This window comes from Dipodomys merriami, unplaced genomic scaffold, assembly GCF_024711535.1.
Source record: "Dipodomys merriami isolate MVZ:Mamm:240054 unplaced genomic scaffold, mDipMer1.0.p SCAF_19, whole genome shotgun sequence".
Classification (NCBI taxonomy): Eukaryota; Metazoa; Chordata; class Mammalia; order Rodentia; family Heteromyidae; genus Dipodomys; species Dipodomys merriami.
The window spans coordinates 11,327,501-11,352,257 of record NW_027203270.1 but is presented as its reverse complement, the minus strand read 5'-3'; the positions used below and the strand labels follow the sequence as shown (position 1 = coordinate 11,352,257).

The window sequence follows — 24,757 nt, the reverse complement described above, 5'->3', positions numbered from 1 at the left end:
GTCTGTGTGTGTGTCTGTGTGCGTGTCTGTGTGTGCGTGTCTGTGTGTGTGTGTCTGTGTGTGTGTCTGTGTGTGTGTCTGTGTGTGTCTGTGTGTGTGTGTCTGTGTGTGTGTGTCTGTGTGTGTGTGTCTGTGTGTGTCAGTGTGTGTGTGTCTGTGTGTGTGTCTGTGTGTGTCAGTGTGTGTGTGTCTGTGTGTGTGTCTGTGTGTGTGTGTGTGTCTGTGTGTGTGTGTCTGTGTGTGTGTGTGTGTGTCTGTGTCTGTGTGTGTGTGTGTGTGTGCACGCCAGTGCTGAGGCTTGAACTCAGGGCCTCATGCTCTTGCTTAGCTCTTTTGCTCACGGCTGGCATTCTACCACTTGAGCCACAGTGCCATTGCCAGCTTTTTTGGTGGTTAATTGGAGACTGGTGTCTCATGGCCTTTCCTGCCTGGGCTGGATCTCAGCTCTCAGGTCTCAGCCTCCTGAGTTGCCAGGATTCCAGGTGTGAGCCACCAGTGGTCCAGTCCAAGTTGAGAGTTTTGACCAAGAGCAGAAGGCAGCTCCAAGGCTTCTGGAGCCTTCCCAAGCTAGAAGTTCAAGACCCCCTCCTCTGTAGGGTAAGGCAGCTGATGAGTTAAGTCTTTGGTTCTTCAGCCCAGGGGGAGGCAGAGCAAAGGGCAAGCCTAGAAGCCTCCTTTGGAAATGACAAGATCCATTTAGCAAGCTATTAGTGTCGTCCCCAGGCTCAGGGCCTGCAAGGCCCCGCAGAAAGAATGTGCCGGCCCACACTGATTAGAACCAGATGCCCTGGCCAAAAGCACCGGCTGAGCCGGGCGGAATTCCTGGGCACCCAGCTCCTGGCTGGGAGACGGGTTTTGTGATTACATTCTGGACACCAGTGTGGGGAGAGAGGCCAAGGAGACCAGGCTGAGTGAGCCGCCTGCCTGGAGAATGTGTACCTTTGGGGGGACTTGGGGGAGGGGCTGGCAGTGGAGATGGAGGAATGTTGACTCTGTCAGCAATAATCTGGGATAAAATTAGTCCAGCCAAATACAGACGATGACTTTCAACCAACAGATGTAGAAATTCCAAACATGACAAGGGTGACACAGGAGGATGCAGGGTAACCGGGAGCTGTGTTGCCAGGGGGCCCGGGATGTCGGGTGTGTTCAGATCTCACCATGGCCAGCCTCCCCCTCCCCCTGCCCCTCCCCCTCCCTAGTCCAGTACTGAGCTCGGCCTGCGTGCCAGACCCTCCTACATGCTCTCATTCATGAAACACAGCTACCCCGTCATTACATCCCCTTGGCAGATGAGGGAAATAGAAGCCGGGTGCCAGGGGCTCACACCTGTCATCTTACCTATCAGAAGGCTGAGATCTGAGGCTCACAATTCAAAGCCAGCCCAGGCAGGAAAAGTCCAGGAAACTCTTGAGTTTACCACCAAAAAGTTGGATGTAGAGTTGTGGCTCAAGTAATAGAGCACCAGTCTTGAGGGGGGAAAGCTAAGAGACAGAACGCAGGCCCTGAGATCAAGCCCCAATATTGGTACCAAAAAAAAAAAAAAAAAAAAAAGGCACAGAGAGATTGGCCAATTCAACTAAAATCACACAGCTAGTAGAGGATCTGGCATTTGAGCCCAGTTGTCTGATTTAAAAGACATGTCCTTGACCATGACAGAAATTAATTTCTCTCTCTTTATTTTTTTTTTTTTTGTTGGTCATAGGGCTTGAATTCTGGGCCTGGGTACTGTCCCTGAGCAATTCAGCTCAAGGCTAGCACTCTACCACTTCAGTCACAGCACCACTTCCAGTTTTCTGGTGGTTTATTGGAGATAAGAGTCTCATAGACTTTCCTGCCCCGGCTAGTTTGAATTGTGATCCTCAGTTCCCAGCCTCCTGAGTAGCTAGGATTATAGGCATGAGCCACCAGAGCCTGGTTAATTTCTCTAACTTTTCTCCCTTAATAAATGGAAGGAGGATGTTAAGCCATTCTTATTCTAGTACCATCCTAAGTCAGGACTCAACAGCCTTGTCAAACCTGACTAGGTTGCAGGCTTAGATGTTCATAAAGTCACCCATTCTTTCTAGGCTTGGGTGCCCCAAGCTTGAGGATCTCCTAGGATTGCTGCCTCCACCCTCTGCCTTCCTTTTTCCTTGGGCAGTCTCCAGGTACCCCTTCTGGCTTTTTCTGTATATGTAATACTGAGGAATCGGACCCAGGGCTTCATGCATGCTAGGCAAGTATTCTACCACTAAGCCACATCCACAGCCCTGGAATAGTCTTTAAAATGACATTTTTCTTGGAAGGGCAGAGGCTTGAACTCAGGGCCTTACCTTTCTTGTTAGGTGGGTACTTCCCATCTCCAGCTCTTTTTGTGCAGACACAGGGTCCCGTTTCCTGCCCAGGTGTGTATCTGAGCCACAATCTGCCTTAACAGGGTTTCCCATTGTAGCTGGGATGATGGGTGAGCACCACCACACCCAGCTCTCAGTTGAGAAGGAGGGTCCTGTGCGTATGCCCAGGCTGGTCCAGAAGCAGCCTCAACCTGCAATCCTCCTCATGTTAGCCTCCTAAGTAACTAGGAGCACCTGTGTCTGGAATGCTGTAAAACAGCATTGTAATAAAATGTGTTTGCAACCCCACTATAGGAAATGCAGTTATCAGAGCAAAACTGTCTCCTCAGAAAGCAAAGCACCCATCATCACCTCGGGCCTTTTTGTCTGTTTTTTTTTTTTTTCATTATTGCTCAAGCAGTTTGTTGTGTTCATTTGAAGCCTTTAAAAGTGTCATTCATGAAAGCCACACAATATTCTGTGAGGTGAACGTTGGTGGGGGGTATTGGTTTCTCACATTTGGGACACTGTTGGAAATCAACACCTCCAGTTCTTCCTACTACTCTATTTCTTTTGTTTAAGGTCTCCTACGTTCTAGGGGATCCAAGCCAAAATTCCTTCTAATATCAAGTCTCCCCCAGCCTCTGGTGGTCTCCCAGCCTTTATATTAACAGGCAAGAGAAGAGATTGCTGCTTACTCACAGACCATTTCTATCCCTTAATTTTTTTAGGGGGAGGGTCGGTTGTGGGGCTTGAACACTGGGTCTGGGCACTGTCCTGAGCTCTTCAGCTCAAGGCGAGCAGTCTACCACTTGAGCCACAGCACCACTTCCAGTTTTTTGGTGGTTAACTGGAGATAAGAGTCTTACAGACTTTGCTGCCCGGCCCAGCTTTGAACCATGATCCTCAGATCTCAGCCTCCTGAGTAGCTAGGATTACAGTTGTAAGCCACTGGTAGTCCAGCATATCCCTTGATTTTTCTTTTTCTTTCTTTCTTTCTTTCTTTCTTTCTTTCTTTCTTTCTTTCTTTATTTATTTTTTGGGTCCGGTTGTGGGGCCTGAACTCTGGGCCTGGGCCCTGTCCCTCAGCTCTTCAGCTCAAGGCTAGCGCTCTACCACTTGAGCCACAGCGCCACTTCCGGCTTTTTTCTTTTTGCTTATATGGTGCTGAGGAATCGAACCCAGGGCCTCAGGCTTGCAAGGCAAGCGCTCTACCACTGAGCCACCTTCCCAGCCCCTCTTTATTTATTTTTATTGTCTGTTGTAGGGCTTTAACTCAGGACCTAAGTGTTGTCCCTGAGCTCTGTGGCTCAAGGCGAGCCCTCTACCACTTTGAGCCAGTGGTTAGTGGGGAGATAAGGGTTTTACAGACTTTCCTGCTAGGGCTGGCTTTGAATCACGAGCCTCAGATCTCAGCGTCCTGAGTGGCTAGGATCACAGGAGTGAGCCCCCAACCCCCAGCTTCTAGCCCTTAATTTTTTTTTTTTTTGGTCCGGTTGTTGGGCCTGAACTCTGGGCCTGGGCGCTGTCACTCAGCTCTTCAGCTCAAGGCTAGCGCTCTACCACTTGAGCCACAGCGCCACTTCCGGCTTTTTTCTTTTTGCTTATGTGGTGCTGAGGAATCGAACCCAGGGCCTCAGGCATGCAAGGCCAGCGCTCTACCACTGAGCCACCTTCCCAGCCCCTCTAGCCCTTAATTTTATAACATGTCACCTCCAGGTTCCCATCCAGCACTGAAGCTGGCGCAGAGCTGCAAACACCTCATCTTAAATCTCTTAGCGAAGTGAAGTCACAGGACGGATGACCCTCAAAACTGGAGAGCCAGCCAACTGCAGAAGCACAGCTTGTTAGAGCAGAAACCTATGCAAGAACCAGTGCTGGAGCAGGATAAGAGGGACAGAAGCTGACACCCTCAGGAGGCCCAGAATGAACGGGGCTGGAGTGGGGAGCTGGGGGCCTGGGGCCAGTCAGAGCCCTCATGCTTCTGAGAGTTTTACCTGTGGGTACTCTACCAGGTTCTAAAAGTGAGGATCAGGGAAAGTCCTTCTGTGCTCCTGGCAGGGGAAGAGGAAAATAGCTCAGAGCATTCTGTTCTTAGTAAGGCTGGGGGCTAGGGTACAGCAGAGTACTAAGGAGGTGCCCAGGCCCTGAGTTCAAACCCAGCACTAGCACACACGCACATGCATGCACACACATAAGCTAACTAGTTTACAGTTCCTGTTACATTTTGAATGAACTAAGACATGAACTCATGACACAACTGTCATGATAAATTAGTAGGAAAATAATGGAGCATAACCAACAGTGCTGGCATAGTTCTACCCATACAGGAAAAAAAAAACACTAAAATCAATCTCTCCTTCATATCCTACATTAAAAAAAAATCAATGGAAGGCAGAGTAAACACAGGGGGAAAGGTAAAATGCCAGCAAAAACGAGAACACAGTGTAGAAAAATAATTTTAGGTCCTCAGGGTAAAGAGGGACTTCTTAAGCAAGGGTCGAGAAAAGTATTCAACTTAAAAGAAAAACACAGAGGGATAAATTAAGAACTTCTGGTTTTCAAGAGACTCTATAAAGAATGAGAAAAACCCAGCCACAAACTTGGTGATGACAATTGCAACACATATTACAAAGGATTAATTTCCAGAACATGTAAGGAATGTTTATAAGTCAAGAAGAAAAGGGAAAATAACCCCAAAGAAAATAGATGAAAGGCAAAAAAACAGGAACTCCACTGAAAAGAAAAGACAAATGTCTAATAGGCATGAGGACATGCTCAGTACAACTGAGAAGAAAGGAAATGCAAATTCAAACCACAACGCCCAAATTCAAAGTTTAAACACTCACACGTGTGCATGTGCATGTGTCTGCATGTGTGTGCACATGCACGTGCATGCACACACACACACACACACACACACACATACTGCCAGGCGTTCTACCCTTACCAGCCTGACAGCTGAGGTATGGACCATCCCAAGGGCTCATATAAGAAGCAAAAGCAGCAATGTACTGAAAATGTGCAGACATATCTGGTGCCATCTGTTAGGTACTAATTTGTAATATCAAACCTTCATATGCCCTATGACTTGGAAATCCAAGGGTAAGTATGGAGGAGGAAGAGGAGGAAGAGGAGGAGGAAGAGGAGGAGGAGGGGGAAATCCAAGAGATAAGTATGGAGGGGAGGAGGAGGAAGAGGAGGAGGAGGATGTGGAAGAGGAGGATAGGAAGGAAGGAAGGAAGCAAGCAAGGAAGCAAGGAAGCAAGGAAGGAAGGAAGCAAGGAAGGAAGGAAGCAAGGAAGGAAGCAAGGAAGGAAGCAAGGAAGGAAGGAGGGAGAGAGAGAGGAGGGAGGGAGGGAGGGGGAGGGAGGGAGGGAAGGAAGGAGGAAGGAAGGAAGGAAGGAAGGAAGGAAAAAAGAAAGAAAGAAAGAAAGAAAGAAAGAAAGAAAGAAAGAAAGAAAGAAAGAAAGAAAGAAAGAAAGAAAGAAACATCCCAAGTATCCTTTTCTTAATTTTTGGCAGTACTGAGTCTTCATACTTGATAGGAAGCCATTCTACTGCTTGACTCATCCCTCCAGCTATTTTACTCTAATTATTTTTTAAATAGAGTCTCACATTTATGGGCCATCTTGGACTATGATCCTCCTATTTATACTTCTTGTGTAGCTGGGATGATAGGTGTACACCAGCTTTTTCTGTTGAGTTGGGATCTTGCAAGTTAGTGGGGGGGGGGAATGTTTTCCCTTTTGCCTGGGGTAGTCTTGAGACATGGTTCTCCAGCTCTCAGCCTTCTGAAGAGTTGAAATGGCAGTCATCTGCCACCATGTCCAACTTTTTGTTGAGAACCAGTATCTAACTTTTTTTTTTTAACCTAGAATGGCCCTAAACCACAATCCTCCTGACCTCTACCTCCCACATAGCTGGGGTTATAAGCCATCAACACTGGGCCCAACTGTTCCTAAATAGCAGATTAAATTTATATATTGTGGTTTATCTAGACAATGAGATAAAATGTTGCAGTTGAAGAATGAACGGCAGTGATATTTATGAATCCAATATGTGTGTATGTGTGTGTATCTATGTCTATCTGTCTATATCTGTCTGTCCGTCTATATGTGTCTGTGCCAGTCAGTGCCAGTTGTGTAGCTTGAACTCAGGGCTTAAATATTGTCCCTAAACTTCTGTTGCTCTAATGCTCTACTGGAATGATAGGCTCCACAACTGGGAGAAAAAAAAGGGATAATATCACCAAGCTGCCCAAAGAAAGTGATAGTCAACTTAACAATTTTATACCCAGCCAGACTCTATATAGAGAGGGATATAGAGGGAAGGAAGGAGGGGGAGAGGGAAGGAAGGAAAGGAAGGGGAAGACAAAGAGAGGCCGGGAGGGAGGGAGGGATTTAATAGCAAAATAAAAGAAGAACTAGCTGGGCACCAGTGGTTTAGCCTGTAATCCTAGATATTCAGGAGGCTGAGATCTGAGGATCATGGTTCAAAGCCAGCCCAGGTAGAAAAGTCTGTGAGACTTTTATCTCTAATAAACTCCAAAAAAACTAGAAGTAGAGCTGTGGCTCAAGTGTAGAGCACTAGCGTAACAGAAGTTTAAGGACAATGTTGGAGCCCTGAGTTCAAGCCACAGGACTGGCACCGACTGGCACAGACAGACACAGACAGATAGACAGACAGACAGATGGACACACACACACACACACACACACACACACACATACACACACACACACACACACACACACACACACAACTAGGGATATGCTCCACAAAGAAAAAAACTGTATATAGGAAAATAAATTGAGAGTGACAATGCCAAGCAAATTGGTAAAATCATAGGTAAGTCTAAATAAGCCTTGACATTATCAAATACTAATTACTCCTATGAAAATGTAAAGACAAAAGACTGGGAACAATTTTGTGAACTCAAGTTATAGTTAAAGCATCAAATGATACTTATATTATGGAGGAATATGGAGGCATTTAATAATTACTACTTTGTTATGTTTGTATGTGACATTTAAGAATAATGCCAAAAGAATAAAATGGAATGTACATTTCTAAATAGTAGAGAATAATGAAGAAATAAAACCAGTTGTTTATCCAACAGGGAATAAAGAAATGGAAAAGGAGAAGAGCTGAGTCACCTGAGAGGAAAATGTAACAATACTATTAAATCTATGTATCATAAATACAGAAATAAGATGGTATAACACTGCTAGCAATCACAGTCCCTTTTTCAGGACTGAGATTTGAACTCAAGGCTTTGCATTTGCTAGGCAGACACTCTTATCACTTGAGACACACACACACACACACACACACACACACACACACACACACACACACACACACACACACACACACACACACACACACACACACACACACACACACACACACACACACACACACACACACACACACACACACACACACACACACACACACACACACACACACACACACACACACACACACACACACACACCGCCCTTGATTGCTTTAATTTTCAGGTTAGATCTCATTTTTTGACCCAAGGTGACCTCAGGCTTCAATTCTCCTACCTATAGCTTTCTGCATCGCTGGGCCCACAGGCACATTCCACCATATCAGGCTTATTTGGTGAGACTGGTGGGGTGAGGAGGGGTGGGGTGGAGAGCCTGGCCAAGGACTATGATCCTCTCAATTTCTACTTCCTCAGTAGAGGAATTATAGGCATGAACACGTCACCTAGCAAATCATAGTAGGTGTTAAAAAAATTACGTTATTCACATAGAACATAGATATTCTCTTAATAAATTAAGAAGTCAAAGTTGAATATTAGCTATTTACTAAAAATACACCTAACATACAGGACACAAAATAGTTGGGATTTTTTTTTTTTTGGTTGGTTGTGGAGCTTGAACTCTGGGCCTGGACACTGTCCCTCAGCTCTTCAGCTCAGGGAGACTGCTCTACCACTTGAGCCACAGCACCATTTCTGGTTTTCTGGTGTTTTTTTGGAGATAGTCTCACCGACTTTCTCGCCCAGGCTGGCTTTGAGCCATGATCCTCAGCTCTCAGCCTCCTGAGTAGCTAGGATTACAGGTGTGAGCCACCAGCACCTGGCTTCCATGAGACTCTTATCCCCAATTAACCACCAGGAAACCAAAAGTGACACTGTGGTTCAAGTGGTGAAGGGCTTGCCTTGAGTTGAAGAGCTCAGGAACAGTGCCCAGGCCCACCACACAACCAACCAAAAAAAAAAGATAGACAAATATTAATCCTAAGAGAGCTGACACAATCTATGTTAATGTCATAGAACTGTGTGAAATGAAGTGTTACTATAAACAAGAAAGAGTTCATCTCAAAGTAGAAAGTTAGAACATTCTGAATTTAGATGCAGTCAGTTAATATAGTGAGGTATATAAAGTGAGAAATACATAAAGCAAACTGACAGAATTACAAAGAAAAATAACACGTCTACAAGCACAGCAGTAGAGTTTAGCAGCTCTCTCCGAAATTGAAATATCAAGGAGACTAGACCAGCAACACAGTATGATCTCATGGTTCTGTGTCTAAAGTCCAAAAATGACCTTGTGTTATACAAATCAGGAACTAATGGCACATGAACTACATTCTCTCACATTTTAGTGAGGTTCAAAATCAATAACACAGCTTTAAAACATTTCCCAGTGTTTGGGAGACACAAAAACACACTTCTACATAACAAATGGGTCAAAGGAAACATCTCTGCAAAAATTAGAAAATATTTAGGACTGAATGATAAATTCCACATATGCAGCCAACAAGCAGGACTTACAGATAAAGCCATGACTAGTCACACATGTTAGAAGCAAAGAAGTTGATTGATGAAATATCATGTTCAAGGAGTTATATAAAGTACCTAGAGTAAATGGAAAGAAAACAGAAGAAAGAAAAAAACAGTCAGCTGGTATGATGGTGCATTCCTGTAATCCTACCTTTTTGGAAAGCTAATATTGAAAAGATCTCAGTGTAAGGCCAGCCTGAGCAGAAAAAGAATTGAGAACCCATCTCAACAATGAACTGGACCTGCTGGCACATTCCTCTATCCTAGCTGTGACAGGAAGCCTAAAATGGGCAGATCCCATGTAGGTAGGAGCACAGAGAGGAAAAGAAACCCTATCTCAAAAATAACCAGCAAAAATCAGGGCTAGAGGTGTGGCTCAGTGGCAAGAGTACTTGCCTAACAAGTGTGAGGACCCAAGTTCAAACGCCAACACAAATAAACACAATATTTTGTTAATATAATTCACAGAAACAAAGAGGAAATTATATGGCCATTCAGTATATATTAAAGAATCCTTTGGGAAAACAAAGCATCCATTATGTTATTTAAACTTTTTAAACAAACTAGGATCAGGAGGGAACTTTGTAACTTCTTTTTAAGCTACCTCCCAGAACTTGAGGCAATCATGTCTGGTTAAATGCTAGAACCATTCTGTTCAAAGTCAGTGTCAAAACAGAACTGTTTCCCTGAACTATGATTCTGGGGATCTTGATTGGTACCAAAAAAAAAAAAAAAAAGAAATGAAAGGCGGAAAATCTTGAAAGGAAAAAAATGAAGCAGTTATTCTCTACAGCTTATAGCATTCTTTATCATTATAAAGAATTGTCTGCGTAGATAAATCCAGGGAGCTAAGATGGCACTGGTGACTCACACCTGTAATCCTAGCTATTCAGGAGGCTGAGATCTGAGGATTGCGGGCAATGGGTCTGTGAGACCCATATCTACAATGACAACACAGAAAAAGCTGGAAGTAGCGCTCTGGCTCAAGTGGTAGAGTGCTAGCCTTCCACAAAAGAAGCTCAAAGACAGTGCCTAGTCCCAGAGTTCAAGCCAGCAAACAAGAAAAAGAAAAAGAGAAATCCACTCTAATACATGGACACAAGTGGTTTTTCTTCGTTGTTTTTTTTTTTAAATGTACTATGTGATTTCTTGTTTCTTTTGTATGTTCTTCCCCCTATGGTATATCCTCTGTTGTCACTGTATTTGATTTTTGGGGTACCTGAATTAGGGAATGGAAGGGGAACAACAGAATGGTGAGAGAAAGGACGGGGGGGGAACCTATGCAACAGCAATATTCACAAGACAATATGTTGGAAATGATCTGTACAACTGGGAGGTGGGGCGAGTTGGGAGGAAGGAAAGTGGGAGAAAAATTAGGGAAGGGGTAACAAGTTTGACAAGAAATGTACTTATTACCTTACTTATGTAACTGTAACCCCTCTGTACATCACCTTGACAATAAAAAAAATAAAAAATAATCTCTCTCTTTTCTTTTGGGGGGGGCTGGTCCTGCTTCTTAAACTCAGGGCCTGGACACTGTCCCTAAGTTTTTGTGCTCAAGGCTAGTGATCTGTCACTTGAGCCCCACAAAAAAGAAAAATCCAGGGAGAACCACTACCAAAGCATAGGAACTAACTAACTACTAAAAGTGTTTAGAATGAAGCTGGACAGACTCACTGTGCAAACCTCCACTGTTGGTCCTATCTTCCACTGGAAAGGATTCAAAAATGTAACTGAAAAAAATTCCATTTGTAATTGCCAAAAAACTATATGATAGCTAAAACTAAACCCAGAAAAAGGTGTGAAAAATCTTTATAGAGAAACACACATAACTTTATTAACAGACTTTAAGGAAACTAAAAATTGAGATATATACTGCGTTCATAAATGGCAAGTTGTGAAAATGGCAATTTTCTCCCCCCAAAATTGACCATTTCAGCTGTGTGTGCATGTATGTGTATATGCATTCATGTGTTTGCATGTGTGTGCACATGGGCTTATATGTGTGTGCATGTATCTGTGGGCACATGCATACATGTGTTCATGCACATGTGTGTATAGGTATATGTGTGCACACATGCACACACACACAATCTGACAAACTGATCCTAAAACTACTCTGGAAGAGCAAAGGCCCTAAGTTAGAGAAGCTGATTTTGAAGACAGGTGAGATGACTGACCCAACCAGACAGCAGGACAGTTTATGAATTAGAGTAATTAACACAGTGTGGTCTTGGCATAGGGATAGAAAAATAAGTCAATGGCCCAAGAACTAAGCCCAGAAACAAGTAGGAAACCCATGTGGAAACCTCAGAGGTGACAGACGGGACACTGCCACTGGGATAGGGAGAGTGTGATGGTCCCCTTGTTAATGGTGTGGGGAAGACTGTTTACCTAGGTGAGGAGGGCAGGAAATAAGTTCTGACCTCACTCTATAGACTAAAAGCAACTTTAGGCCAATGAAAGCCTCAAGGGGGAAATTCAAAGTTTAACCTTTTCAGAAGAAAATAGAGGAACACGTATGACCTCAGAAAAATATTTCCTAAGCACGTGTAAACTTTAAAGGAAAAGATCGTTAAATCAAATGACCAACAATGTTACCTTATTGGATTGAGAAACAGCTACATTTCTGGTTAAGTTTGTGTTTGATTTTCACCCCTGTGGCAAACACCTGAGATAAACAGAAAAGAGAGAGGCTTGTTGGGCACCAGTGACTCACCCCTGTAATCCTAACTTCTCAGGAGGCTGAGATCTGAGGATCACAGTTCCAAGCCAGCCCCAGGCAGGAAAAGAAGAACATCCATGAGGCTCTTATCTCCAATTAAGCACCAGAAAACCAGAAATGGCACTCTGGTTCAAATGACAGAGCACTAGCCTTGAGCACAAAAACAAGGACAGTGCCCAGGCCCTGAGGTTAAGTACCAGGACCAGCCAAAAAAGAGAGAGACAGACAGACAGATGGAGAAACAGAGAGATACAGAGAGAGACAGAGAGAGAGAGACAGAGACATAGAAAGTCAGAGAGAGACAGACAGAGGCTTGATTGTCACTCTGGTTCAGAAGTCATAGCTGAAGCTCTGTGGTTTCTGGGCCTGTGGTGAGGCAGGGCATCATCATGGGGAAAGGACCTGGAGTAGCAAAGCTACTCACCTCATGGCAGCCAGAAGCAGAGGAGACTGGGACCAGAGACCAGCCATGCCCCAGTGACTGACTTCCTCTATCCAGGCCCTGCCGCCAAACACCACGGTCAGCAAGCTCAGAGCCTTGAGTCTAAACCCAGAGAGGGAAGGGGGAGGAAAGCAATAACACCTGTTCAAAATAACAAGATCTCTGTTCACTAGCTTCCAAGCTAGTTGACAAGATAGACAATAATAATCACTCTTCTTAGCAGGGTGTGGTGGCTCATGCCTGTAATCCTAGCTACTCAGGAAGCTGAGATCTGAGGTTCACGGTTCAGGTTCAAAGCCAGCCCAGGCAGGAAAGTCTGTGAGACTTTTATCTCCAATAAACCACTAGAAAACAGGAAGTGGTGCTGTGGCTCAAGCAGTAGCACGCTTGCCTTGAGCTAAAGAGCATAGGGACAGCGACCAGGCCTAGAGTTCAAGCCCCACGACCGACAAAAAAAAAAAAAAAAAAAAAAAAAAAAACACTCAGAAAACTGGAAATGGCGCTGTGGCTCAAGTGGTAGAGCGCTAGCCTTGAGCTGAAGAACTGAGGGACAGTGCCCAGTCCCAGAGTTCAAGCCCCACAACCGACAAAAATAAATAAACAAACACTCTTCTTATACATAATTACTAATTGAACTAAATGCTCTAAAGAGAAAGAATCTCCTCTAGGAAAGTATAAAATAAAGGAACATAGACCAGTTTGGTAGGTGAAGTGGAGTTTAGCGCTGGTGGAAAATCAGACATGCAGAGACAGAAACAGAGATGACAGACAAACAGACAGATAGACACAGACAGACGGACAGACACACACACACTCAGAGTTCACATTTGATCTTTGCCAAAAGACAGAAAAGTAATTATAACCCACAATTCAACTACGGGACACAATGGGAAAGGAGGGACAACCTAGCACAATCCTGAAGGAGAAGCAAGCCTTAGGCCAAGGAAGAAAGCAGCAAGAATATTCCTGCAATGGAATCATGATAGGCTAAGGCAGACGTGTAGAGATGGAATGGCCCAGGATGACTGAAAAGTTGAGTTTGGGGAGCAAGAATGAATATGTGACAGGAGATGAGGCCAAGAGCCTGAGAAGGGCTGGTCCCGGGGGCCTTCCTTTATGCCATGCAAAATGGGGGTTTGAGAGAGATGGAACCTGAAGTAGGGCATCCAGATGATGTTTGTGGCTAGTATATAAAAGCAAAGACATGGGGGTCTGTAGTGAAGAATGCTGCAACGGGAATGGAGTCTGGGATCCTCCGTCAGGAGAGATGTCAGAAGTCCAGGAGGCCAGAGCTCCAGGCTTTCATATGGAGTTCAAGGCTCCCTAGCGGGCTGGGCACCATGGCTCAGGCCTGTAATCCTAGCTACTCTGAAGGTAAAGATCAGGAAGAATGTGGTTCAAGGCCAGCACTGGGCAGTAGCAAGACCCACAAAGTGGGACATGACTTTTCCCCGAGTCCCCAAGCCCCGAGTCCAAACCATCACCACCACCATATGCACAGACACACACAAAAGCCACAAAGCAAGATCTCCCACTTGGAACTTCATGGATTGTTCTAGATGTGTCAACTAGTAAGTGAGATACGGTCGTGGGAGAAGGGGGTTGGTCAGGTCACTTGGAGGGAGCAGCAGTAGGGTGAGCACATTGAAGACAATGAAGAAGTTCCGAGGCAACTTCGAGAAGCTGGAGGTAGAGCAAGCTCAGAGCCTCAGGTGGAAAAGGTTAACACAACTGGATGCTGGCTTCTAGACTGTGATAATTATCAGTAAACCATGATATGGACCAGAGCAGACCAGGGTGCTGGACATGTGGAAAGCTAACAGGTGGGACACAGAAAGGAAGTCAAAGGACCTCAATACTCAGATCCTTCACCACCTTCCATTTATGAGACACTAGCAGCACCTGTTGAACACTTGAGATTAAGGCCCTCAACACCTGCTGGAAGAGATGGCACGAGGCTGTCCAAGCTGGCAAGGGGGAAGGGGCAGCCCCTGCTTTGATCCATCCCTATCCTTTCTACCAGGGAAACCTTTTAACCTTGTGGTGCAGCCTCCACAAGCCACCAGCAGCAACGTTTAAGGGACCCCCACGGGACTCATATCTGTAAGCCTAGCTACTCAGGAGGCTGAGATCTATCTGGAGATCTATCTTGGTTTGAAGCCAGCCTGGGCAGAAAAGCTGTGAAACTCTCCAATTAATCACCAAAAAAAAACAGCCACAACAAAAAAGTCAAAAGTGGAGCTATGGCTCAAGTGGAAGAACATTAGCCTTGAGCAAAAAAAAACAAAAACACAAAAAAACTCAGAAACAGCACCCAGCCCTGAATTCAAGCCCCAGGACCTGTATGTATATGTGTATGTGTGTGTGCATGCACACGCACACACACACACACAAAGGTCAAGGATGAAGGAAATGAAATGGTGCTCATTTACAAGCACAAATTATTTTATATTCCCAGAGAGTTGGTGCCTAAGCCAAACTCTGCCTGCAGAAGTTGAGGTGGGGTGTGAGTCATTGCTATAAATAGACTGGTGACTGGGATGTCATCAAAAAGGACACCATCCCTGGAATACAACCTTGGATGGAGCAGCATGGTGCTGCATGAAGCCAGAGCCTGTTGAAGAGCAGAGTAGAAGAAGAGCCCTGAGAGAAGAAGTGGACCTACATAAGAGGCTCACACTCATACACACACACACACACACACACACACACACGCACGCACGCACACAGGCATGCGCACATACACATACACACACACCACCTCCATTTCAGGCTTTCTGTTGGTTAATTGGAGATAAAAGTCTTGAAGAATGCCTGGCTCTGAACAGATTCTCAGATCTTTCCTGAGTCACTAGGATTCTAGGCACGAGCAACTGGCAAATGGCTAATGTAAGAATCTTGAGGAGACAATTCATTTTATAACATTCGTGTCAAAGTTGTTGCAAAGAACTCCGAAGCTCCTAGGATCCCAACACACCTCACCAATCAAGATGCAGAAGAACAGAATTCCTCAGCAGCAGCATTCACACCATTAACCTGCCATTGCCTGAGGAGCCCTGGTGAGGCAGAGCCCCTCCAAATTATGTTCAGAGCTCTTAAGAAACTTCTAGATGGTGGTGAGACCAAGGTCCTGGAAATCCATAGCAGTCCTGGAGGGAAGCCTGCTGAGTGCTGAGTCCAGCCACAGCTGGGGAATTGAGAAATGGCCCAGAAGCCTTTCCTGAGGCCCGGGCAGGCCAGCGTATCACAGGTCTGAGCTAAGCCATCTCAGAACTGAGCTATGTCTCAATGCTGAAAACAAAACACTGAGAATTTGGCACCTCCACACCCCAAACACGAGGACCAAGGAACTACAAGCTGCCTCAAATGTGTCACAGATTAGGAAAGAAATGATTGGACTAAACATAATGAAAGTAATACCAAAAAAATCATAAAAAAGTGTTTGTTACAACTCCCACAAGTTGATAGTTCTCAATAAACTACAAATCACAGGATCCCAGTATCTACGAGAGCTAGAGATGTTGTCCCCTTCATTCCCAGGCCCCACGTGCTTTGCTGCTGGATGGAACGGAATACTCAAGAGCCTCCTGGAATCCTCACGCGTTATTTTGTGTCTGAGACAGGTCCTCCCTGCTGGGGGCTCCCCAGCACATTCTGATTTGGGGAACAGCTCCTGGCTCTACCTGGGGCTTGTCCCACTTCCTTTCCTAGGGTGAGGTCCAGGGCTATGGGGGAAGTGAGCCTTCAGATTTCCTCTGGGAAAGTGGAGGGAGGGAATCTCCCTTCAGCCCTCCAGCCTGATGTCAACAGGAAGTACCAGAGAGCTCTAGCAAGCAGCAGGGAAATGCCTCCCTCCCAGCAGGCTGCCTATTTGGGTAGGAGGAGGAAGGAGGGGGTTGCTTTCCTGCAAGCAGACCATGCCCTGAGCAAGATGACTAAGAGGCTCAGGCGCTCCTGTACTGTTGGCTGACCCACTGACCCACCGGGGCCTGGCTTTCCCAGCCTACTTATAGTGACACTGCCCCCCAAGGAGGACTAGGGGGGAGGGAGGCAAGCTCCTCAGTCACCCCACACAGCCAGGGCCAAAGATCCAATAGTCATGTCTATTTCCAGAACTGGGGAAGGAGGGGAGGTGGGCGGTCAATGCTGGGCAGAAGAGTACAGCAGATGTGTAGAAGCAATGAAGGTTTCAGAGTGGCCTACTTAAAGTAGACAACAAGTAGATCAGCTGAAGGGTGGCTAAAATTGGCAACGCGGGGAGGGTGAATATAGCCAGAACTCAGTAGAAGCCTAAGGAAAGAAGAAGTGACACCCAGTCTGCCTAAGTAGCTGGTAGCTCAACTATTACCAGCTAGAGAAGTTAGGGAGCTCAAGGCCAAGTCCCTTTCCTAAGGAGCAAGTTCTAAGCTGAACTTGGAAATCCTCATTACCTGCACCTCCACACCAGTCCTCCGAGCTCTGCGGCTCACTGTGTGACATTGGTCAAAACACTTAAGCTCAGCCGTAGGGTTGTATGAGTACTCAGATACTCGGTGTGTAACAAGCACTGATGAAATATTTCATTACTCCAGTCAAGTGACTAATAGATGCAATTCCCTATGACCCTCCAGCAATCTGTGCTGCTTTTCCCAACATGCAGATGAAACACTAAGGTCCAGAGAAGTCTCAGAAATTGCTTAGGATCACATGGAAGCACAAAAGTCTGAGCAGGGATTTGAACCTGGGTCCTTCTGACACAAAGCCCAGACTTGCCAGCATGCGATTTCTCCTCTACTGCCTTCCCAGAGCAGCAAGGTCACCTCCCACACCCAGGAAGTGGAGAATCAAGAGGCTCAGAGAGTACATGGTGGGTTTGAAGCCACAGAACATGAACCTGGGATCACCTGGCCAGCATTTAGACTATTTTATCTTCACTGCATCTGATAACATTTCCTTTTATTTTTTTAATGTTTCTCCTTCTCACTGTTCATCTCCTGTCAATGAGACTATACTTTCAATTCCGGTGAGTCACCGGAAAATGTAAATTAAAAAAAATAATAAGAGGAACATTGCTCCTACGTAAGTTCCAGCGTCCTGTGAATCACTCAAGACAGGTATAATGGACACAATTATAGCTCCAAGAACAATCTAAAGCTGACTTCACAGAGTTGAGTGGCTTCTTCCATGGAGAATGGGGCACCGGAGCCTGCCTGAAGAGCTCAGCCCCCACCTGGGCAACTCACTGGGAGCCTGGGCAGTGGACACCCAGAGACCAGAGACCCAGACACCCACTGCCAGAGACCCAGCAGTGCCTTCCCTCCCCGAAGCTCCGTCCCTCTCCCTCCTGTGAATTCATTCTCCTTTATCACTTTGCTCCTTAAAGGAGCCAAATCATCTTCTTGCCATGTCACAAAAAGATAAAAGGGGATTCACTTGATAATGCTGCAGGCTGGGTAGGTCCATATGTGAGCAGGCTACATGAGCCCTGACCAGCCTCTTTCTGCTTCTCTTCCCTTGTCAGTTGAATGCTATGATAATGGCCCCTTCCTCGTGGGGGTGGTGTGACAACTTGGTGATGTGTATAAGACCTTCAGTACAGTGCTGATGGCCTGGTCTGGTAAATTATTGACACATCACCATCTCCATCAGCTTAGGACATGAGAAAGTCAAGAATTCCCGTGTACATAAGACATAGTGGCACATGCCTGTAATCCTAGCACTTGAAAGGACCAAAGTTCAAGGCTAATGTGGGCTATAGCCCACATTAAAATCTCGTCTTTAAAACAAAAGAAAGAAAAAAAAAAAGATGGGCTGGGAAGGTGGTAGAGTGCTTGCCTCGCATGCATGAGGTCCTGCTACAGTACCACATAAATAAATAGAAAAAGCCAGAAGTGGTGCTGTGGCTCAAGTGGTAGAGCACTAGCCTTCAGGTGAAGAGCTGAGGGACAGCGCCCAGGCCCAGAGTTCAGGCCCCAGGACTAACCAAAAAAAAAAAAAAAAAAAAAAAAAACCAAAAAAGATAGAAAAAAAGACTTCCCATGGAAAATGGCAGCCCCGCATTCTGGTCCCATGAGGAATCACAGGAGTGTAGTGGGAAAAGATGGAAGACCATACAGCCACTGGAGGGAAACAGTCCCTGAAGCAGGGCAGAGAGCAGCCCAGCCCAAAGTCACCCAGTATGGGCAGCGAGAGAATCAGGAATCCAGGCATTTCGCCGTCCACCCCAGCACAGGTGCCTCCTCCGGAGGCCAGGCTGGCTTTGAATCTCAGTCCTCAGATCTCAGCCTCTTGAGCAGCCAGGATTACAGGCAACTGCCGCGAGTAGCTAGCTTGTATTATACTTTAGCCCCTGATGCCCTCTCTCCAGTGCCCCTTTTAACTGTTTTAAGTGGTGTTTTCTGGTTTTTTTTTTTTTTGGTGGTCCTAGGGCTTGAACTCTGGGCTTGGGCGCTGTCCCTGAGCTCTTCAGCTCAAGACTAGCACTCTACCACTTGAGCCATAGTGCCACTTCAGTTTTTCTGGTGGTTAATTGGAAATAAGAGTCTCTCAAATGTGCCTTCCCAGTCTGGCTTTGAACCACAATCTTCACTTCTCAGCCTCCTGAGTAACTAGGGTTACAGGCGTGAGCCACTGGCATCTGGCTTAAGTGGGTTTTATTGCCAGGTGCTGGTGGCTCACACCTGTAACCCTAGCTCCTGAGGAGGCTGAGATCTGAGGATCATGATTCAAAGCTGCCACGCCGACCCCAGTAGCCCGGTCCGCGGCACAAAGCCATATGCTACTTACATACACACATATAATGTATTTCAATGTGTCCCCCCCCAACAGCTCCCTCTTTAACATGCATGTCAGTTCTCTAGATTCTTCATGTAAGTGAAAGTACGTGGTGTTTATCTTTCTGAGCTTGACTTATCCTGCTCAATATGGTCTCCATGTCCATCCATTTTCCTGCAAGTGACATCATTTTGTTCTTTATGACTGGATACTCCTCTTCTGTGTGGATGTACATCTTTCTTTATCCAGGTACTCCGGCTGGCTCCACAGCTTGCCTGCTGTGATCAGATCTGCTATAACGTGGATATGCAGGTGTCTCTAGTGTCTGCTGACTAATGTAGCTTCTATCATAAAGGCAGTGCTTCTCTGGCGTAAGGATAGAACAGCTGGGGCTCAGATGATTTGAGGACCGCACTTGGCTTTTCTAACCAACTACTGGCCATAGATTGTAGAAGAAACAAGAGAAAAGGGGCCTAGAGTCATTTGGGGACTGACAGTCTACAGACTCTTTAGTGACCTCACACATGGGGCTATGTCAGAAGCTGGGAAACCTGCCCAGCCTCCCGCGGTGGGGACTTAAGTTCACCCAGGATGACGATGCCCTGACCCAGAATCCTCCGCTGGGATCCACACAGCACCAAGGCCAAGCAAAGCTGTCCCCACACCCAGAGATCCTGAATGCCAGACTCCTGGACAGTCACTGCGTGGAGTGGGATGGACTTTAGACTTCCGCTACCTCTGGCAGGCAGTAGGCCAGCTGCAGGCACTACAGGGCTGGCCAGGAGTTTGTTAGGGACACTCTGCCCTGGGCAAAGAGGAAAATGTGAAGTCCTACCTCATCCAAAGCCTGCTCTTCCCCTTACCCCACACAGCACCAAGATGAACAGAGCTACACCTGAATCCCTGCTTTTCTGACCAGGAACAACACAGCCTGTCCCTATTTCCCAGTGGCCTCTGGCTGTTCCCTTCTCTAAGGACAGGAGAGGAGAAGCCTGGGTGCTACTTCTTTGGTTGCCAGGCAGCTGCCCAATAGTGACCTGCCCGGACAGTAGGCTCCAGGGCCCATGGCGGCCCATGAGTGGCCGGGCTACGCCACAGTTCCTAGGACAGTTCTCTGGGAGAGGGCAAAGATGGAAAGCAATTCAAAGGAGCTGGAGCCACCCTGACACAGCACCATTTGCCTTGCTCTCAAGGGGCCTTCTAGAAGTTCCAGCTGATAACCTGGGAGGGGCTGGGCTACAGGAGACCTGGCCAAGCTGACCTGCATCCAGAGCCCAGGGTGCCGCCATGTCTCCCGCCTGGCCCATCACCCCCTTGGGAGTGCGCCCCCTGGTGTCTGGAGCGTGCAACACGCACACACCCTCTGCCATCTGGAATCTGTAGCTACAAACTGCTCTGAAATAGACCTGTGCCTAAAGTCTTTAAGGCTGACATTCAGATGTCAATCAAAGTCCTCACTCCAATAACTAGGAAGTTCTTTTTTTTGGGGGGGGGGGTCAGTTGTGGGACTTGAACTCTGGGCCTGGGTGCTGTCCCTGTGCTCTTCAGGGCAGTGCATCCATAGGCTGGCAAGTAACATGTCCCGAGCCTGTCAATCAGATTTTCACTCTGAAAACTTGAACTGAGATTTTTCACAAGATTGAGATGAACAATGAAAACCTGCTCCACCACAGACAGGCACAGAGGAACAGTTAACTGAAATAAGAAAAGGTGCAGTGACTGCAGATCATGGACACATCTGCATCATCGGGGGGGGGGGGTGTTTGTTTGTTGTCGGTCGTGGGGCTTGAACTCTGGGCTTGGGCGCTGTCCCTGCGCTCTTCAGCTCAAGGTGAGCGCTCTACCACTCGAGCCACAGCGCCACTTCCAAGGCAGGTGTTTTTTTAAATGCTGGTTTCTGGGTCATATAGAAAGTTTGATTCAGATGAGTGACCAAGGATCTGATTTAAACCACTACTCCAGGAGATATTGCTTCAATGACTCAGTGGCCACACTTTTATCCCCAAAGAAAGTGGATGGGGGGAGGGAACAACTGGTAGAAAGATGGAGAAGAGTCAGGCACCAGTAACCTGTAGTCCTAGCTACTCAGGAGGCAGAGATTTGAGGATTGTGGTTCAAAACCTGGCAGGGCAGGAGAGTCCATGAGATGCTTACTTCCAATTAACCACCAAAAAGCCAGAAGAGGAGTTATGGCTCAAGTGGTAGAATGCCAGCCTTGAGTAAAAAAGCCAAGTGTGGGCTGGGAAGGTGGCTCAGTGGTAGAGCGCTTGCCTTGCATGCTCGAGGCTCAGGGTTCGATTCCTCAGCACCACATAAGCAAAAAGAAAAAAGCCGGAAGTGGCGCTGTGGCTCAAGTGGTAGAGCGCTCGCCTTGAGCTGAAGAGCTGAGGGACAGCGCCCAGGCCCAGAGTTCAGGCCCCACGACCGGACCCAAAAAAAAAAAAAAAAAAGCCAAGCATGAGGCCCTGAGTTCAAGGACCAGTACTGACACTAAAAGAATAAAATAACAGATAAAAAGAAGGTTGCAGAGAAGCAGGGGCTCCAAGACTGGCTGGTGAGGGCACCCTATGAGACCCTAAGGAACACCTCAGGCTGGCCCCTGGGTGCCTGCTCTCTGTTCTCTCTGATTCTAGAACTCATGAGCCTCTTGCATGAATACCCTACAACACCCTCACATTTCCAGAAGATGACTGCAATGTGTCTTTTGGGCTTTTAACCAAAAGGGCCTACCATCACCAAGTCCCACTTCTCCATGTGTGGCTCCACGGAGAGGGATGTCCAACCTCACTTCCCCTAAAGTGGCCATGGCAGTGGGACAGTAAAGCTAAGAGCCTTGAGAGCCAGACTTACCGGAGTCGGTGTGCTGACACCACAGTTTACTCCTATCCCCTGCTAGCCAGGTTAACACCCACATATTACCCCCCCGCCCCCCCCACACACACCAGCCTTAGTTTCCTCACAAAATGCTGGGCCAAGGACACTACCTCCAAATCATCACAAGGCCTATGGAGCTTCGTTATTTGCTAGCTCTCTCCTCCAGGCCTATTTAGAAATGATTTTCAAAACCTGACGTACAGGTTGGGTGTACCTGACTTCTCTGTCCTGCTTTGCCCTGCAGGGAAGTTGGATGAGAGACATACTGGCATCCACCCAGAGCTTGGCACAGAGAGGCAGCAAAGCCTCAAGAGGCTCTTTTTCCATGGCCTAAGTTCGTGTGTACGTGCTTATGTGTGTGTGTGTGTGTGATATCTGAGAAAGAGTTTCGTCTATATACCATTTGCTAAGGCAAGGGAAGAGTTAAGATGTATTTCGGGAAGATCTACTTCAAAATGTTTTCAACTATACTCTAAATTGCTCGTCTCCTCAGAAAATCTCACCTGTAGTGCAAGCATGGCCTCTCCTTGCCAGCTCCCCTCGGTGGTTACCTGGACCTGTTCTTAGTGAAACCTAGTCTTTTCTGTTGTCCTGGCAACACTCCAACAGTAGGTGAGAATTCCCCTGGGAATGTTTAAAGACATCATATGTATATCAGTAACTATTATTTCCATACCTGAGAATGAATTCCCTGAGGACTGAAGACTCCCAGAAATCTCACATTTCTCAAGGAAAGAAATTCCTCATCAAATAATTACACACCTAAAAAAAAAAGTTTTTTTTGTTTTTTTGTTTTGTTTTGTTTTTTTGGTCAGTCATGGGGCTTGAATTCTGGGCCTGGGCACTGTCCCTCAGATCTTCAGCTCAAGGCTAGCGCTCTACCACTTGAGCCATAGTGCCACTTCTGGTTTACTGGTGTTTAGCTGGTAGATAAGAGTGTCACGGACTTTTCTGCCTGGGCTGGCTTTGAACTGTGATCCTCAGATCTCAGTTTCCCAAGTAGCTAGGATTACAGGTGTGAGCCACCGGCACCCAGCTCTAAAAAACTATCTTAATAAGTGGTCACCAAATATAGGATCTTTTTTTCCTAAGGAAGTTCATCCCAGTGTTCTATATAGCAAAAGTTCCCAAAACGTTCAGTCACAATTAATACTTACGTTAACAAAGCTGCTTAGAAAGTATTTATTACAGTCATTTAAAAGGAGACTAATGAAATGATAAAACATTAAGAAGAGGAAATGAATCTGTACTCAAGACTACTAATTAGTTCTTTAAATATATATTTAGCCAGGTATGATGGTGGAAGCCTGTGATTCTAGCTATTTGAGAAGTAGAGCTAGAGGAATCCAGGCTCAAAGCCAGCTTGGACATAAAGTTCTTGAAACTCAACCAGGTGTTGGTGGCTCAGGCCTGTAATCCTAGTCAGGAAACTGAGATCCGAGGATCACAGTTCGAAGCCAGCCCGGGCAGAAAAGTCCCTGAGAGACACTTATCTCCAATTAACCACTCAAAAACTGGAAGTGGCGCTGTGGCTCAACTGATAGAGCACTAGCCTTGAGTACAAAGAGGCTCAAGAGACAGCACCACCCAGGCCCTGAGTTCAAACCCCACAACCAACCAAAAACAAAAAAATGTTCTTGAATCTCCATCTTGACTAATGGCTAGGCACAGTTGTGCACATCTATCATCCCAACAATACAAGGAAACACAAACAGGAAGATTTCTGTCCAGGCCACCCCAGGCGTAAAGCAAGACACTGCTCACCTTGTAAATCCTAGCTACTCAGGAGGGTGAGATCTGAGGAATGTGGTTAGATGTCAACATAGGCAGGAAAGTCCATAAAACTCTTTTCTCCAATAGAGTGGTAGAGAACTAAGCCTTGAGCACAGGGACAGTGCCCAGGCCCTGAATTAAAGCCCCAAGACTGTGTGTGTGTACACATACACAAAATGTTAAAAGGGGGTGTCAAAGTAGCTCAAATGGCAGAGTTAATTAAACTTAAAACACTAGTACCACCAAAAAAAAAGAAGAAGACATCTAGGAATTTAAAAAAAAATTATAACCAAGTTATATTTGTAGTCTCTTAGGATGGTAATGCTATATGGGTAATTTTCCCTTTTTCCCATTTCATATGTTAAGGCACATTTTACACTTAAAAAGAAAAAGAAAAAAAAAACTTTGAAAGAAATAGATATACCCAGCTTCCCTCTGCCTTATTTCTAGGCTAACCATAAGTACAACACAGGGATTAAGATTTTGGTGTTAGGATAGCTGGGCTCTGTTCTACCAAGATAGTTGTGCAAGACTAATCCTGCCCCAGTCTCTTGAAGTTCACAAGCCAACAAACAATTATTGAGCACCTAATAAGTGCCAGACACTTATAAGTGCTGAGGATATAGTCTTAAAGAAAACAAAGTTGAGGCTGGGAATGTGGTTTAGTGGTAGAGTGCTTGCCTAGAATGCATGAAGCCCTGGGTTTGATTCCTCAGTACCACATACACAGAAAAAGTCGGAAGTGGCACTATGGCTCAAGTGGTAGAGTGCTAGCCTTGAGCAAAAGAAGCTCAGGGACAGTGCCCAGGCCCTGAGTTCAAGCCTCAGGACAAGAAAGGAAGGAAGGAAGGAAGGAAGGAAGGAAGGAAGGAAGGAAGGAAGGAAGGAAGGAGGAGAGGAGGAGGAGGAGGAGGAGGAGGAGGAGGAGGAGGAGGAGGAGGAGGAGAAGCAGAAGCAGAAGCAGAAGAAGAGGAGGAGGAGGAGGAAGAAGAAGAAGAAAAAAAAAAAGCAGCAGCAGCAGCAGCCGGGCACCGATGGCTCACGCCTGT

The 24,757-nt window shown here is 46.2% G+C and overlaps 1 long non-coding RNA gene across 4 annotated transcripts in view; it reads right to left on the bottom strand.

The window, feature by feature from the left end:
• LOC138830378 (uncharacterized) overlaps positions 1-24,757 on the bottom strand; it is a 105,657-nt gene that overhangs the window by 19,827 nt on the left and 61,073 nt on the right. For 2 of the 4 annotated variants that reach the window (XR_011373015.1, XR_011373014.1), the window contains one exon: positions 22,612-22,697. The exons of the other annotated variants lie outside the window; for them this stretch is intronic. This is a non-coding gene — a long non-coding RNA (uncharacterized lncRNA). The remainder of the gene's footprint in view (positions 1-22,611; positions 22,698-24,757) is intronic. 4 annotated transcript variants of the gene reach the window in all.